The following is a 13,122-nucleotide window of genomic DNA, read 5'->3' on the forward strand; positions in this document are numbered from 1 at the left end:
TTGTTCTATACAAGTGCTGGAGTTGACTGGTTCTCAGTAGACAGTTCTTGAGTTGGAAGCCACAGAGCAAAAGATTCTTCCCATGTTGACACAAAGAAAACACATGCGAGGTTGCTACAGAAAAGGTTTAATTTTTATGGAGCAATTCTTGTTTCTGATTGGTTGGTAGCAGAACGTGAATTAATTTGATTCATCTGTTCCTAGCAGTATCGTTTATAAATAGAATCTCCCAACAGTCAGGGACCATACACCCCCCCCACCTCATTAATTCAAAAATATTGCAACAGTCTCCAAATTCCTTTCCATACTTGCTTCCAAGTTTTCGGTAAACCTTTCTGCGATTCAAGACCTCCATGCTTCTGCAACGGTTTATCCAGAATGATAAAAGCTCCATATGGCCTTACTAGTATAGCAGATTAAGGTAATCTCTATGCTATGTGGTGCTTTCAATAAATACTCAAACATAATGTGCGTGCGTGTGTATAATTTGACAATCCTAAGTTGCTTACTGATTGCTACAGGAAATCGTGTCCAGTAAACATGGAAAAGATATAAAATAACCTCCCACCATCACTACCACACAAAACAGCAACTTGCCAATTTTCTGATTGTTTTCTACTTGTTAGATAAGAATGGACCTCTGATTGTTCAGGCAAGATCAAATGAGATTGGAAATAGCAGTTAAGAGTTGACAAGAGACACCAAGCAGATAAGTGTTCATGAGAGAACCGCCCCTCCCTCCAGGATATCCTGCAAAGAGGAATGAATAGTCCTGATGCGATCCAATCAGTTGGTCATGTGTTAGAATTGAATAAATTAATATTATAAACATTCTAAATTTGTTCGTAATCATCTCAATATAAAATGCACTTTGTGCATGCGAGTTTATTCCTTATGAACTCCGAAGCGGCTGGGCTAATTTTTAAAATTTCACACAAATTTACCTTGTGTCTTGGAATGTTCTTAGATAGATTTTGTATGGGAATGCATATAGTAAGTATCAAAAATCGATAAGTAAAAAGACGCCACTAAAGAAGCAACAGATTTTTTTTACTAAAGTTAACATTCTTATACAACCTAACATCACAAGGGCAGTTGAGCAGTTTTATCACCACACAATCAGAAGCTTCAAATAAATGTTTCTGTTTAGGGTACAATTGAGCCATGATATTTGATTTTTACATTTTAAACTTTAATTAACACTATTATATGAAAAATAATTTCATAAAATCAATAGGTTCTCTACAGTGCAATGTAGACTACGATGTATTGTGGACTGTTGCTGCAGGGAGGCATGTTAAGCTTTCTCCCAGTGTACCATGGTGGGTCCCTGACTAGAGCAGGCAATCAATCGATTTGATTAAAAAATGGTTGATTTCACCGATTTCAATAACAAAAGTATTGGAAGTGTGGGATATTCGTTGATCCTCATTCAATCCCAGACAACGTCGGGTCTCTCTACTAGTTAGTTTCTAAAGCAGGTTTCAGCAAATAGATGAAATCCAAAATGTCTACCCAAACTCGGATCAAAAACGAAGCCACTTGAATGATTGCAAGAATTCCTAACAAATTTCAAGTGAATTTTGGGGTTTTTTTCATTTCCTTTTGTCAGTTATACTTGTTGGCATATCATTTCCCTTACATTGAAGCAAGTGACAATACCAAGGTTGTGGGAGTTGTTATCAAAATGCTTGAATCGGTCCTAAAATTTAAGTCCAGCTCCAATATTAGAAATATCTTTCTTTCATTAGTAATTAATACTAATTATACTTTGATATTTAGGATATTCATGCAGAGTACCTTTCTGAAATCGTCTTTTGTATCCTTGGCTGGTTCCCATGCAATCGGCATTATTTGATGCATTTCAAAGCTCCTTTGTGCAGCTACAGCTACTTTCTCTAAAGTGAATAACTGTCCACACATAAGTTATGTCTTCACAATGTAGTCTTGTTAATGTGTTACCGGATCTAGAGTAGTCTAACTTGAAAAATAATTGTTTTTAATTCACAATCCTATAAGAATAGTTGTATCTTCTGTGGTGATCTCAGCAGAGAATGTGGTGTCATAATAGCTCATCCTTCATGACAACTGGAAGATGCTTCGTTTCTGTTTGCGAAGAACCATAATGTGTTTACATAGATGTCACCAATCATTGAAATATTCAAATGACTGTTCGTCGAAGGAATGAGTATGGAGAATCTAAGAATTCTTGGCCAGATCATTTTGTTTGTAGCATTTTGATTTTTAAAGATGAGCGTATTTTTCAAGATTCTGTGAATTTAGTAGTTTTTGTTGATTAACGAAACTCAAGTTAAAAGAAAGTGATAAATTGTTAAATATGGCTGTGGAGTCATTCAAATGGTTAACTCTAATTCAGATTCCTAAGATAGTTTCTAATAAATACATAGGGACATGCATTTTTTTTTTTTTTTTTTTTACACGAAGAAAGAAAGATCCAGTTGATACAAATATTTTAATTTTTGCTTTGAATATAAATGAATGTAGTAGCATTCGTGTGTGTATGTGTTCAACTCTCCTACAGCCCAAACCACTGGACTGATCTTGACCAAACCTGGCATGATGATGGTCACCCATCTGGGAATGATGCACACCAATTTTCAAGGTTACGGTCAACCTATTTATATATGCTCTCGTACAGTTACCATCATTGGACCGATCATGACCAAACCTGGAATGATGATGATCCCCCACCTAGGGATGGTGCACACTATTTTTCAAGGCCATGGTAAAACGTTATGGTCGGGAATTTGCTGTAGGCTTGGGTACCTGCAAAGCAGGTTCAAGCGTACAGCAAAGACCTGGCGCAAAGCATGAGTATCTTTTGCTAGTCATATATATATATATATATATATATATTATATATATATATATATATATATATATAAACGAGAGAGAAGCTCTTAGTTTTAAAAAGCCGGTGTATAACTCAAGAGTCTTTAAGTGGATGGTATATCTTATGCATTTTGCAAGTTGTTTTAATGCTTAATAGATTTGTTCTGGTTTTCCCCTTTCTCCTTTGGGAGGCGTCGTAGAACTAAATCACTTATCCCACGTAAATAAGTGTCCACACACGATCTGCAATTTATGTCAGATGCCATCTTGGAAAATAGTCCAAAATGTACATGTCCACGCATATGTAAATTTACAGACCAGTTATTGAAATGAAAATACATAAAGCCCACCATTTTTTTTTTTTTTTTTTTTTTTTTTTTAATGAGGCTTTGATTGAACATCGATAGTAAATACCCCTCACTACATACACAAACACTTTTCTTTTTTTTTATATATATATCATTTAACTTTGTTCTCTCTATGAAATAATTTTTTTTTTTTTATTGCTGAGAAACTATCATTATCACCCCCCCCCCTCCTCGGTCACACACACACACACGCACACACTCCCAATCTGACTCTATTGCCAATTCTGGAGATGGAGATGTAGTTTCATTTACATTAATGTTTGTATTTCCATCTTTGTCACACACTGATTATTTCCAGAAATTAGGTCATCGGATTCGGAGTAATAGATTTACTCCTCCTAAAATTACTAGTTGTATGAAATGGAGATATTATGGCATGACTAAAATGGATGATGGCTTCCAAGCTACTGATAATTCGTTGATTATACCGTGCGTTGATTCGGGTCATATGTGTTGTGGTTTATACTCATAGATTAAATTTGTCAGCAAGTCTGTCTAAATGGTTAAACATCAAATGAAATTTTCAGTGTCTGTAAAGTAACAGGACTGGATGTGCTGTGTGAGCTAAGGGAAAAAGATAAACAATTTTTTTTTTTTGATGTTTCTTAAAAATGTATCGCATCAATCCTACTTTTTATCTTGTACTTTTAAATATTTATGCATGAAAACACTTTTACTGAAGTTATGGCAGAAAAAAAATTACACCTTTCCATTACGTTCATCTTTGCTTGAGATATGAAATAAAATCAGTTCTAAGGCAATGACGGCTATTTTTATCAAGTTTGGTGAGTGCTTGGCTGTGCAGAAATTAGTGACACTTTATTGAAAACATAACCTCTTTGGTCGTGGCAACTAATATTGTCCGTTTCTCCAGTAAACATCAGCTCGGTCTTTAAGCTGGCAATGTATGCTCTGATTTTTCTCTCTCCCTCTCATCCTCTCTCCATACACATATATAGATATTATAAGTTATCTACAGATATATTTCGCTTTAATTAGACTCCTGACTATACTAGGGCTCGAACCTTATCATAGTACCCATGTTTGGAGGTTCCAGCCCCAATATAGCCGTGGTATGGTGAAACATGTGTCCATAGATTGCTGTTTTATAAGTAAAATAAATATGTATATATTTGTTTACGACCAAAAAATATGAGCGGTCGTTCAGATTTCAAAATGGTCCCGGATATGACCTTAAACTATATCCGATGGTGAGGCCCCAGCTTGCGGGCTTTAAGGAGTGTGGAGCCACCCCTTAATTGCCATTGCTCCCAGGTCCACTCTGACCCTGAGTGGTAGTACCTGTTAGGGTCCCAACTATGGGTTAAATAGAAACCGACTTGAAAAAAAAAATATTCTATTAAAAAGATTTTCTTCAAAATCACTAGATTCGGCATTAAATAATCTGAAAAGGGTTGATATGCCGTAAAACAAAAACAATCAACCATCAGATTTAAATGAGATGCTCTATACCAAATTTAATTATTAAAAATTGACATATATATGAAAAAGAAACCTACAATAAAATTGAATAAATTACTATATTTGTTATTACTCATTAATAGGGCAAGGACAACAGCATATTTTTTTTTTTGCTGTTTTGACTCTCGAGTGTGTATCCGTTGATATCTTATATGCTCTTATATAGACTGAAGTGGTTTTCGGTGGATAACTGTGTCGGATATATACTCAAGAAACAAAACAATAAGAATATGCTGTTGTCATGGTCCTATTCATTTATATAGTTCCTCGTTTGAAGTTGGTCTATAAATATTGTAATTTAATTCTATTTTCATCATCTGTTTTCCTTATTTCATTAATTGCTCTATCTAGTATATTGAGATTTTTTATTATCTTGATAGGTTCCAATTTTAAAATTTTATATTCATCTTTACAATTATATAAATAAATACATATGTGTTTCTTTTGATGATTCAACTTAAAACATTTAGCTAGAAATCACTATAATAACCTCTTATCCAACACTTAAAAAAAAAAGAATTAAATAAAAAAAAAGGATCTGAAGAAAACTGGAAATTATGTTCAAAACCGAACCATGTAAATAACAACAAACGTCAAAATTAAAACAGAAAAACAAAAAGAAAAAAAAACCCTAAAATATTAAATAATGAGACATCCTTAACAGTTTAATATCCATAAATGCAACACAATATCCCAAGAGATACAATAATCTTATGATAATCTTATGATTTTATAAGATGTTAAATCTGTGAAAAGTATGAATCCTATTTTAATGTGAATATAACATGATAGCAGTGTATGATAGCTTTATCCATGATAATTTCTTGATGGTAGCGTGTGAAGTTGAGGTGGATAATGTCTCCGTGGGACACATTGATGGATGATGTGAACCACTAATGCATCCATCAATGTTTGCCCCCAAGGACAATCAGTATGGTTGGTGTTGAAGCCTGTGAACAAAAAGACAATCGTTGGAATCAGCTGACAAGATATTAGCAATGAGGTGATATGAATATTTCTAGCAATTTCTGTAACAGAGCGCATATGGAAATAGCAGCAGCAGTCGAAGGATGGATGGCAAGCGATTGTATTAGCAGCAGGAGCAGCGTTTGAATGCGTATGCAAATTAGTGTGCACAAGATGGCGTCTGGAGAAAAAAGGACACTGTGTTGGTTGAGGAAAAAAAAAAAAAGACTGACATTTGAAATTGAATATAATTTAGGTCTTTTATCCATAGTTCCGAGAGTGGTGGGACGATTAATCGGAATCGTTAATCGTAAGAATCGTGTATTTTGCGGGGAATTGGAATCGCGTCGTTAAAAATTTACGATTCTTTCATAGTTTTAAGTTGAACTGTTTGTCTGAAGTGAGATTAATGCTGTCAAAAATTTATAAAAACGTCATAGAACTTTTTATAACATATTTAATGATATACAAGAATGTTATTAACTATTTTTTTTTTTTTTTTTTTTTTTTTTTTTTTTACAAAGGCATCACCACATTATCAAGGCCCAGAGGCCACTCAAGGATAAGGGTTAAAGAGTGTACAGTAGAAATTGGTCAATATAGTAATCATTAGTAATGAAAATTTGGTAAATTTAATAACTTATATGGAACGGCTCATCAAGAACTTATTTACTTTAGACTTGAACACAACCATATTGTAGTCAGCCGGAAAGCAGGAAAACGGAAGACAATTCCACAGGCGGGCAGTTCTAAGAAAGAAGCTTTGTTCATGGAATCTACGTTTAGGTTTAGGCACAGATAAAGAGTGGGGGAAATTATTGATAGTGTTTACAGCTAGACGAGTGTTTCTTGTGAAAGTTTGGCGAGGGGGGACCATAGATTGAAGCTCAGTTGAACACTTTCCATAAAAATAACGATACATCAGAGACAAACTCGCAACATCTCTTCTGTGAGATAGAGGTTGCAAGGAGGAGAAAAGGACATCTCCTACGAGGCTACGAAGTCTATTTTGAACTCTATCAAGGCAGGACAAGTCCTTTCTAGCAGCTCCTGCCCAGATGTGGCATCCTTGGACGTACTTGGCTCTTATATAGGTAGAGAATAGCATCAGCAGTGAGATATCTACTGGATCGATAGAAAGAACCCACCATTTTTCCAGCGGCCTTGGCAACAGATTTGATATACGTGTTCCATTTAAGATCAGGAGTAATGGTCAAGCCCAGAAGCTTGTCAAAACTTGAGGCCTCCTGAAGACGAGAGCCATTCATTTCAATTGATGACAAATGTGAATTAGAATGTTGATGATGTAAAGAGAGAAGCTTGGTTTTAGATGCATTAAAAGTAACCAGCCACTCCTTTCCCCATTGTACTACGTGCTTAAGATCAGAGGAGAGAGAATTGGAGAGAACTTGGTCGTTTACTGTCTTAGATGTGCTACCATAAATGGTAGTGTCGTCAGCATAAATGTCTACAAATGATGTAAGGATATGATTTGGAAGATCATTAATGTAGATCAGGAAAAGAGTTGGGCCCAGGATGGATTTTAAAGGTAATCTTTATTTATCTTTACGAGTTTTCTTATTCTGTCACATACATAGGCGCTGTCTGCCTGTTTTGAAACTTCAAGGCCCACGATTAGTTATGTTTGCACTGTTGCGAAATTTTAGAAGCCGCGAGGTAACATTGTTTTCATTTGTGAGCAAAGTTTATTTATTTATAAAGCAACCTAACTACGTCAAGTCCATGAAAAAGTTGCATACTTCATTGCGAGTAAATCATGTTAAAAATCAATGGATTTTCCAACTGATGACTAAAAAAAGGGAAGGAGGCTTATCTTTGGTCAAGTTTATTTTTTTATCGACACTCTTCCATCAGTAAATGAATGAAAAATCTCATTAGTAAATGAAAAATGTCTTGTCAACCTTTATATTTTTTAAAAATAAAACAAGCAAAGTTAAATTATTTAAGCAAAAGGTTTAATAGAACAATGCGGTGAATTTATTTTTTTTTTTCTTTTAGAAATTTACATTTCATTAAAATATTTTATCATATCGCGTAGGAATCTTTAAGCGGTCATTTCAAATCAAGTTAAAAAAAAATGTGGTTTATCTATTTTTCTTCTTACGTAGTTTTAATGCTTTTTAATTGATCTAAAAATAGTTTTCACGAGCGGTTTACAAAGACATAACCACCAAATATTGTTTTTCATTCTTTTTGGGGGATGGGGGTGTTCAATTATAGGACTTGTGTAGTTTAACAGATGCTTCTGCAGTTTAATTACCCGTTTTTCCGTAAGTAACGCGCTGACATTTACCATTTCATAAAATTCAATGTAAACAGAATTTTTGTGAAATGGTAATGTCGGCGTGTTATTTACGGAAAAACGGTTATTTAAATTGCAGAAATACCCCCTCAAAAAATAAATAAACGAAAAACATAAAAATGTGTTTGCTGCTTATGTTTTTGCTAACCGCTCGTGAAAACTTTTTTGATCAATCAAAAACTACGTAAGAAAAAAAAAAAAATAAAATAAACCACATTTTTTTTTTTTTTTTTTTAACTTTCTTATTAGAAAGATTCCTACGCGATGTGATAAGACACTTCACTACGTTCATTTGCACACGAAGACGTATCATGTAAGAAAAGCACTACCGAAGGCAATAAAATAGCACAAAATAGTCCCACGGTCTAGGGGTTCATACCATGCAAACGGTAAATTTGCGGCGGGTTTGATTATCAGAATCGTTGTCAGCGATCTCAAATACCTTTAAAAAAAAAAAAAAAAAAAAAAAAGTGGTCGGTGTTCTGTTGTAGCGTAAGGTAACATTTACCAAACCAATTTTAGATTTAAAAAATAGCATTCTTGTTAAAAATATTTTTTAAAAGTCAAATAAATAAATAGGAATAATTTGAGACGATTGGATATAAAAGACGGAATATTTAATCAAAGATTTAGTTATTTTAAATTTCATTTAGAAATAAGAATATTCTAGAAAGTAGAATAAAAATACGTTAGCGATTGAAGCTGCAAAAAAAGAAAATGTTAAATTTTAAAGAGTTATCGAAGATAAAGAGAAAATAAAACAAAACAAAAAATGAATATCAAAAGATAAACAAAACATGAAATTTGATGTTATTGTATTTTTCTTGAATTAATCATAACTTACTTTTTCTTTATATTTTTTAATATATAAAATAACTCCTGAAATTGATTGTTATTAATTTCATAGTGCATGTTTAATTCATGGTTAAAATGTTTTTTTTTACTTTTATCTTCAATGAAAAAAATTTAACGAAAAAAAATCAAATCGTTTTCGAAATTCCCTTAATTGTATTTCCACTTTTTCGCTGTACCAAATTTTTTCGTTACACAAAAACTTTCCATTATATAATAGTATATTTCAAAACAACAATTTCACGGGAATCTGAATCAACATTTTCCTGGAATCGGAATTAGAAAAAATGTAGGAATCGTCCCAACACTAATTCTACTTGATTGAGTGCATTCATCTCGGTAAGAACATAATTTTTTTTGTCTTTTAAGAAATAAGATTCTATCTCCTTTGCCAATCCTTTTGTTTTAGAAATTTAGGTCATTCCCTTCAAATGTTCTAACCATGAAATGCTTGGCTTTGGTGGTTGAAATTTTAAAACATCCGGCTTCTATCTAAGAAATATTCCACTTGCAATATTTTATATATGCTGCATATTTTTACTTTTAAATGGAACTGGTATCGGCCTTTGGGTTAGGAGAAAAGTGTAGTATCTGTTTTGGTACTGCACTTCATCTGTTCCATCCTTTATCAGTGAAGGGAGATTTTTTTTTTTAGATTGAGGTAGTTTTGAGTTGCATCCAAATCTGGATTATCTGTTTTGGAGGAGCTGGATTTTCCTCGTTAAAAATTTTGTCTAATGTCGCTCTCGTGGGGAACTAAGTAAAATGAGAAATTAGATATTTTTCAAGGTTTTGTGAATTTAACTTTTTTGTTAATCTATAAAAGTGAGAATGTGTGTGTGTGTGGCTGAGGACACTTCTCAACCTATAAACTTAACAAATTTTTGATCTACACACTTGAAATTTGGTATATATAGAGTATTCAGACGTGTAGAAAACTTTTTAATCAGTTTACATCTGAAAAAAAAAAAAGGGCTGCTTAGGGGTTAAAATTGAAAAATTGACATATGAAGGTCATCGGATTTTTATCTGTTTTAAACTGTTTCTCAAATGCACATGCGCGATTGTGATGATGACAGCTTATGTTAAATATAAGTTGGTTTGAAAACACTTTTTAAAGATCATGCCAAGCTGGTTATCATACTTTACTCCCTGTCTTTAGTTTTTGGTTTCGATCTTAGCTTGAGTATGTTTTTTTTTTATTATTTATTTATTTTTTTTTAATTTTTTTTTTTTTTTTTTTTTTTTTTTACTTTACAAGAAGTAAAAAAAAAAAAAGTAGAAAAAAACAAACAATACTCATATGCACATGTCTCAGTTTCTATATGAATTAAAATAGAATATTTATGCGTATTTAAAGACCAGTCAACGCCGGACGGCCTGCCAGTAATTAACAAAATCGAAACTCTGTTAAAAGAAAGTGATACATGATTTTCAAAAAAAATGTTTTGTCTTTACAATTTGCAGATTCTATTAGAAAGCTGTGAATTTGCCCTAACTCTAACTAGCGACTCTGGTGTTTAACTGTCCTGTGAGGAGGCATTGTAAATAGGAACTTTTAACTATAAAGCCACGTTAGTGCCAATCACATGCTTAGAACTATTTTGGTTAGTGGAGTATCTATTCCAACACGTACATGCATACAGAGAGAGAAAGAGAAAAGACGACTATAAAATAGATAACATGATTCCGTCGATGGGGGGGGCACCAGTTAGTCTCCTTATGAAGATTAAAATCTATTAAACCTTATGTCTAGAATCTTTATTTTAAATTTGATCAAAATCTATTATATGTTTTTGATTCTAGAAAATATTTAAAATGAAAAGATTAAGAGATCTTAAGAGCAAATTGAAATTAAGGAAATGCTTCCCTCAATCTTGACAGACTATGGATACTCATTGTAAGGGTGCTTACGCATGAAATTTTTGTGGTAAGAGTGGTGCAATTTCCAACTACACCTCTGTTAAATACCAGTGGCAAGGTTCAGGACAACTGGAAACAATGCCAAGATAAGCAGAGAGCATATACATCGCCTAGAATTCCCAAATGGTCACCCATCTAGTACGAGTCATGCTCAACATTGCTTAACTTCGGTGATCTGATGAGAACCGGTGTATCAACGTGATTATGCCGTATATATACGTAGAAATATATGAACATATACACATGCCTAACTTTATATAGATATTTCCATTCCAATTTTTATTTGGAATTATTTGAGGTCTGTTAAAACTTGCCGTCCTAGATCTGCTTTAAGATAAGCCGAAAACATTAAGTCCTTGAAGTCGCCCACGAGCGAAAGTGATAGTGGTTGCTTTCTGCACTTATCTCTGCGTGAAGAAAAAAAAAAGGCTGAGGAAATAGAAGAGTTGGACTAGAGACAAGAGCTAACACTAAGAAAATCTCAACCAACTGTAGTTATTTATTGCCTTTATCAGATGTCGTTCTGCACAGCTCTTGTGCTTGTCAACAACCGCTTCATCCATAGAAGCTTTCATTCAACCTGTCAAGCTGTTCCATTTTCAGTTGCATTCGTTTAATGTTGCCAGATTATTATCTTTACAGATGCTCTTTCTATTACACTGGGGAACACAACCTTTTTCTTTTTGTTTTTCTTTTTTTTTATCTCGTTGAATGTTTTATTACTGTTGCTTTCTTAATAGAAACGATTCTGTTGCTGTAAGTCAAATTGTGCAGAAGTAGGTAAGTTACGAAGATCGTTCCAAAAGTAAAGCCTCCTATTTTTTTTTTCCTAACTCAAAAACTCAAACGTTGAACATCAACGAAGACGGGAGTGGTACCTTAAAACAAGCTACCTTTTGTGCTTCAGAATTTATTTTTCTACATAGTCACTGCCATTCTCAATGCACTTTTGTCAGCCTCTTTTTGATGCGTCAGTTGTAAAAGTCTGGAGCGTGCTTTGTTATTCACATGTCGTCACTCTGAAATTGACGATGAAGGGTTTTGCTACTTCTCGGGCTAGTCAGGAGTATTTACATCGAGGGGACACGAGTACTGCGAGTTTGTCAGAACACATTCCATTAAAGAATTTATAAAACAGGAACAAGGGCAACACTGAGATAGATTGTAACTTGTTTGATAGTAATGGATCTACTAGATTTGAATTGGGGGGGGGGGCTATGTAAGAGTGAGAAAAAGAATCTTATTAACCCTAAATTATACAGATTGATGCAGAAAATTGTTTGACTTTCTATGAAGTCCTCATTACTATTCATTGACAATGCTAGAAGAAAACTTGCTGTCTGGGATTGAATGAGAAACCTTGTGCTTTTTGCATCTAGTCAATAATGCCATGTTACCTGTTTTTTTTGTTTTTTGTTTTTTTTAAACAAAATACCCTTTGATAACGGTGGTGAAGATAGAAAGTGCTAGGGATGAGCAATACAACAAACAACCTAGGTATAACAGCGCATATGAGCGCACATGAAAATACCAGTAGCAGCTGAAGGATGGGTTGCAAACGATTGTATTAACAGCAGCAGCATTTGAGTGTGTATGCAAATTGGCAAGTGTGCACAGCTTGCGTCTGAAGAAAAAATAGGGCACTATGTGTTCAGAGAAAAAAGTCGATGCTGAAGGAGATGAACGTGTAAAATGAAGGCAAGAATGGGCCGGCTGTGGCTAGCATGTGGTTTGAAGAAAAAAACGCAATAGGTTGGATGGACATGTGGCAGTGAGAAACTTTAAGTGATGTTGAGATGGGAGGGTAATGATGATGAATACTTTCGTTAAAAAAGAAAAAATGTCGACCTAGATTTTTGTTTGTTTGTTTCTGCCACGTTACATTGGATCATCAACTAAACCCTCATAAAACATCGCTTGAATAGTCAAGAAAATAATGTTAAAAAATATGAAAAGAAAACTTTAATAAAATTTTTCTTTATTTTTTCTATATAATCTTTTGATATCTTTACTTATGTATTAATCTTGTATTTAAATAGTATTTACACCTGGTATAGCCTTTATAAGTATTTCTTTAGATAGATTAACCGTTACAGGGTGGAATGATGAATTTGTCACCCTAAAAAAAAATTAAAAAAAGAAAAACACTATGGTTTTATTTTGAAACTTTTATTGAAAAAATCAACTTAGATAACTTGATTATGTAATTAAGCTGACATATAGTCAATGCAGCCACCTTCAGCCTCAATCACCACCTCTATATGGGTCCAGAACTGAAAGCATGCCTTTTCCACTCAGCTAATATTTGACGATCAGGATTGCTTTGGTATTGTGAAAGGCCATGTTGGTGATGTT

General features: G+C 33.7%; 1 protein-coding gene and 1 pseudogene across 50 annotated transcripts in view; one reads left to right on the forward strand and one right to left on the reverse strand.

Moving 5' to 3' along the window:
- Nucleotides 1-13,122, forward strand: part of LOC145246585 (protein MTSS 1-like) — a 395,811-nt gene that overhangs the window by 121,033 nt on the left and 261,656 nt on the right. The gene's annotated exons all lie outside the window — the stretch shown is intronic.
- LOC145247072 (5S ribosomal RNA) lies at nt 10,866-10,982 on the reverse strand (annotated as a pseudogene).

Source organism: Euprymna scolopes, chromosome 24, assembly GCF_053919585.1.
Source record: "Euprymna scolopes isolate OS-2025 chromosome 24, ASM5391958v1, whole genome shotgun sequence".
Lineage (NCBI taxonomy): Eukaryota > Metazoa > Mollusca > Cephalopoda > Sepiida > Sepiolidae > Euprymna > Euprymna scolopes.